Below are 6,000 nucleotides of genomic sequence, written 5' to 3'. Positions count from 1 at the left end.
TGATTGCAGCTGTGTGTTCAAGAGCTCAAAAACAATCAGAAAACCCACCGTTAGAAGAACAGCAGCGGACCGGACAGGGGGGCCTCTGGGGGTACAACGCGTACAGAAGTGGGACTTCTCACATTGTATTGTTATACATGAGTGAATCACACGGCATGTAACTGGACAGTTGTTCAAAATAACGATCAGGCATCAATGGAGGGGCTACTGCTAACAGGCACGGTAAAGGACAGCTCAGTTCACAGTTCAGTAAGAGAGCGACGTTGGATGAAACAGAAAACAGCAGATCTCATCAGGCAGACATGGAGGAGTGAGGGGAGAAGAAGGCAATCTGAACAGCCCGAGGGGAGGGGCTGAGGAGTGGTGGTGTCATAGTGACCCCGCCTCTGCATTTAAAGAGACAGTACGCCATTCTAAATATTTACTCGTGTACCACGCACCCTCGTGTAAGACGCGCACCCTAATTTTTACAAAGAAAATCCTGAAAATCCTTTTGCCCCGTGTACGACGCGCGTTGTGATTGTATAGGAAGCGTTTAGAGAGAGAGAGAGAGAGAGAGAGACCGCGGGCGGCGAGAGAGCAAGCGAGCCCAAGCAGAAGGAGTAAACATTACAGAATTACATTTCCTAGTGTATGACGCGCACCTGATTTTCTAATGCTAATTTTCGGGAAAAAATGTGCGCATGGCACACGCGTAAATACGGTATACCAAACTAAGGGGTTAAGCAGAGGTGAGGTACACACCCTGAGCTTGGCTTGTGAGTGAGGATGTGAGTGAGAATATATATATATATATATATAGTGAAAGGATTCAGATAACACAAGAAAAGGTTTGGGGGCAGCCGAATGTGAAGGTTGTGGTGCAAAATTCACCTGGTCTTGACAGACTTCAATCCAAAATAGAACAACAGAGACAGGCAAAGGAGCCGGTTTAAAAGTCGTAAGGGGAAGTGATGTCATCATGGCCGGAACAGGAAGTGACGTCATCGGGCCCGGAAACCGGAAGTGACATCATTGAGTCCAGCTGAAATTTCCCATGGCTGGTCTGCTGATGGAAAATAGGAAGGATCAGTGCACTCTGCCACCCCCCCGACATGCACTATCCCCCACATGGAATTATCCCTTTGCGTGCCCTTCAGTTGCCTCCCATGTGCACATGTGTGACAATATGTATAAATATATATATATATATATACTTAATAGTAAAACCTATGCCATTTGACCAATCTGGACCAAACTTTCCATAGTTGTTCTCTAGGACCACGTTGGCACAACAGTCCACTTACAATCATAATTGTTTTCCCCAGGATTTTTATTTTTCAGTGTGCTTCAGTTTGCACACCACTGCCACCTCCTGGATCTGAGCAAGTATTACATCCCTACACCCTTTGACTGATCTGGACCCAATTTTGCATATTTGCTCTCCAGGACCATCCATCCAGACAGACCACCACAGGACCCAAAATGCTGACCTGGGGGTCCCGGTGATTTTTTTCCCCTGTGTACTGCAGTTTGCACACCACTGCCACCCGCTGGCTCAGAGCAAGTGACACATCCAAAGAGACTGAAGCCAGACTAGCAGAGCACTAGTTATTTATCCAGGTAACGCCGTGTGCCACTTCTATCTACTGTAATATAAAATGGAGTATCGTGTGCCTTTGCTGGGTGTCATTGGGTGAGGCCGGATTGAGAGTTGGAAGTGCAGCACAACACAAAGGAGATTCCGGAGGTTGCCATTTATCTCCTGCTTTGTCAGCTTTTTTTCATGATTTAAGCACTACGTAATGTCCATCTTGAACTCAGAGGACAAAGCTACTTCTTTTATGCCGGCTCCGGGAGTATTTCTGGTGCCACAGCATTGCACACAGGAGCCACTTCTGGGTCAGGTGGAAGCCCTTTGAAGAGGGCATTACAATCTCCTGCATGCAGCTCACCCTGGTGGCACCCAAGAACCCTGACAGGGCTGTCTAAAATTCCCAGAATACCCTGCGGGTACCCATATGGGTGTCCCACCAGTAGGATGCTGCCATTGTGTGTGTGTGTGTGTGTGACACCCTCAGTCCTTCTGAGCAGGCCTCACTTCCGGGAAGGGCACCCGTGCCCACACGGTTCGAGCGCCAGACCTCACACATAATATAGTAATGAAAGATAATACAGTAAATGAACAGAAAGAGAATTTACAAAAGCATATTGACTAGACGTTAAAATGAAAATGAAAGGACACTTGGCTGGAGCCCTGGGCACACAGATCTGTGGGCATCGTCGCACACTATGGTGACATTTTTACCGCCGTGTACTTCAGACTTCTGGTGCTGCACTGGGCTTTCTAAGACTCAGGATAAAAGAGCAGCCTGTTTCACTTTCAAGCTTTTGAAATCCTCCATTCTGGGCTTCTGGCCATTGTAGCCATGTATCCACTTTAGTGGATTAAAATAAGAGGAATAAAACCACTGTGAGAGGGTTCATCTCAATAAATCATCTTCGTTTCATTATTTCATAAAGATAGTGCATGTGGGGAGGCGACGCTAACAACTCTTCACCAAACGCTCTTTTTTTATTTTCATTTGGGGTGAAAGGAGGTAAAGCAGCAGCCTTCAGCGTGTCCAGCGTGCCGAGAGCAGAGGTTAAACACAAAGAGGTCCCCGATGCCCGCTGCACCTTGCAGGGTAGACTGGGCTGTTCCTCTCCATCTTTGTTTCCCTCAACCATTTCATCCTGAAGGCCAAGGGTCTGTCGTAAAGAGAAGCAGTGAAAGGCGGCCATGTGGACTCTTCAGTCCAAGTCGAGGACCAGCCCTGTGATGCCTTGGCACATGACGCGTGGACGTGCCAGCCATGCATCATAACAAAGTAGCATACAGCCAGCCATTCATTTCTGCCATTCCCTAAACTCGTTCCCAAGTGGTGGTGAGCTGAAGCCCCTCCCAGCAGCATTTAAACATAAGGCAGGAAACAACAGGGCAGGGTGAAAGTCCATCATAGGGAAAATTTAGAGTCACCAGTGGACCCAAGAGAGAAATTAAGGAGCACCCAGGATGGCGAGTGCTGGGAAAATTTTCCAAAATTCCGTTCACATGGACTTTTGACTTTGTACCTTAGGGTTTTTATTTTATTTTTCTTTCAGGGGAATCTTATTCAACAATTCGGAGAAACTCCCTGAAATTGTCAGGTTTGGTGGTCATCACAAAGGAGACAAGAAATGAAGATAGAAGTGAATGTGGTGTGCACTCAGGAGTGAACTTCATATCAACAGCAATATGCCTGTATAGTGCCTCGCTGGGACTGAGATCTATCTTATTCTGCCTACTACACTAAAATTAATATCTATCTATCTAATCTTTCAACAACACTAAAATTAATATCTTATCCTGCCTGCTACGCTAAAATTTGTCTATCTTGCCTACTATGCTAAAATTAATATCTATCTATCTATCTATCTATCTATCTATCTATCTATCTATCTATCCAATCCTGCCTACTACACTAAAATTAATATCTATCTATCTATCTATCTATCCAATCCTGCCTACTACACTAAAATTAATATCTATCTATCCAATCTTTCAACTACACTAAAATTAATATCTATGTATCTGTTTGTCTATCTGTCTATCTATCTTGCCTACTACACTAAAATTAATATCCATCTATCTGTATTGATTGTAATAAAATTAATAAATAATAATAAAAAAAAAATAAAAAATAAAATTAATATCTATCTCTTATCCTGCCTACTATGCTAAAAGTTATGTCTATCTATATATCTGTTTGTCTGTCTATCTATCCTGCCTACTACACTAAAATTAATATCTATCTATCTATCTATCTATCTAAAATGAAGTCTACAACACAAGAAAGTGTGTGGACAGTGAGGGGTCCTCTGTAAAACTTCCCTTTTTTATTTGCTGTGGTCAGCCAGATCCCCTCAAAGGGGCTAACATTTCCACAACAAGATCCGATATCCACTCCATGCCCTAAAGTGTGCTTTTCATTTCAGAGCATGCAGTCACGCTTTATCGATCCAATCTTTTTATATATTTTTGAAATAATGTAACAAAACAATTTCTAGCCCTGCAGAACATTCGCTTTTAGTCAGGTGAAATAAAATAATGCATGTCCATGGTGATTTCAGCTCAGCTAACTTTAGGAAGATTATTGCAATGCAATTTGCAGTTATTTAAGCTGCTATTTATATGAATTTCCATTTGACAAAATTATATGAAATCATTATAACCTCAGGCCATGATGTGGATGGCAGAATGAGAATGTGGCTGAACTCCTGTTGGGCGCCTTTTTAGGAAATCAGATGGAGTTTTCTCCTGCAAATGATTTCACTTACAGCACTTCTTCTCTTATGGGCTCCCATTAAGTCTTTTGAGAGAAGCTTTCATTCATCGTATAGGAATGTTACTCAAGCACAGGAGCTGTGCGCGTTATTTAAATAAAATAATGCTGCAGCAAATTCAACTATGATGAAACGATAATGAGCACCGAAAATTACACCAGGGTAGAATTCCTTTATTGCGAATAATTAATTACACATGCTAGAAAATAACAGTAACTTAAGCACAGCATGAAGAAGATTCAAACAGTTACCTGTCGTTAATCTCACTTTGATTTACATCTCACCATGTTTGTTATCGTATTAATATTACATTCGTTCCGCTTGTGTAATAAACTGAGGACTCTTACAAACGTTTCCACACCTCCTTGTTCTCTACGCCATTTCGGAGGTGAGTACCCCATAAGCTTTGTTCATAATTACTGCATGAAGGCTCAGCGTAGACCACAACGCACAATACAAAGCGCAGCACACCAACCACATTCACGCTTGTGGCGGCCCGTTTGACCCAGTCGGTGGGTGACAGCGTTTGATTAGTGTCACATCCTAACAATGTCACAGCAGAGCAAGTGAGACTGTGCTGAAGGAAGAAGAGTCGTGCCTGCTGTGAAGAAGAGGAAGAGAAGAGGAGAAGATGGAGTGTCAGACTCATCAGCGGGGTGACGTTCGTGATGAACAAATGAGCTTTGATGACCTCTTGAATCATATTAAGCCCTTGGTTCATCTTTTTGGTACCCACATAACCAGACTCTCCTCATAAATTCACCACTTTGGGTACCTGGCACCCCATAGTTAGAAACATTCAGCATGCAGAGATCACTCAGAGCGGGTGAGTCGCATCTCCACGTCTGACGTCATTACACCCCTCGAGATCAGCGTGAAAACATCAGATTTAAACCAGGCTTTAGTATGGTGTACCATCAGCTTATTAGCTAATCTGCTAACGGCGAGCGAATTAATGCTGTCGTTTTGGGAAGGTAAGGAAATGGAACGTCATAAACAATTGGGGACCCGTTGGGCTCCTCGTTTAATAACCGAGGGCACAATGAATGGAAAAAAAGGCAACAATAAGGACATCTTGGGTCCTCACGAGTCGCAGTAAAGGAAGACTTTCATGTGGTGGAGGTCTTAATGCTAAGTGAGCGTAACCCTAATGGGCGCCGACTTCTGGCGCCTCCATTGCATTAGCAGATTCCAGGCTGGAAGTGGTGGGATCTCTGGGGGTCAGACCATTACACCTGCGCCAGGACTCGTCCTCTGGTCTGTGTGGTTAGCGACCTCTTTCACCCCTGACCTGTGCTCAACTGTCTTACCTTGATGGATCCATTTAGACCCCCCGGCCCCCGACGCCAACAAGCGCTCGTGTGCGACTTTACCAAACCATGAACATTGCTGCACGTCTGTCAATAGGAATCAAAAAGAGCAAAAAATGTTGTGTGACTGTTTCGTATGTGATTGGTATGAAGTTCACGTAAGTACGCTTATTATGAAGACGACTCCTTACCTCGATATCAGGTTAGAGATGTTAGAAAATGGCCCGACAAAAGTGTTGAATGCACAGCGGAGGATACGACCGTCAACATCGACCGCTAACGAGAAATCAGAAAAAACAAGTGCCATTGTTCTCAGGGCCAGAGGAAACGGCATTATGACCATAAG

The sequence above is a fragment of the Polypterus senegalus genome, chromosome 15, assembly GCF_016835505.1.
Source record: "Polypterus senegalus isolate Bchr_013 chromosome 15, ASM1683550v1, whole genome shotgun sequence".
Lineage (NCBI taxonomy): Eukaryota > Metazoa > Chordata > Cladistia > Polypteriformes > Polypteridae > Polypterus > Polypterus senegalus.
The sequence above is the reverse complement of the archived record's forward strand: the minus strand, read 5'-3'. Positions refer to the sequence as shown.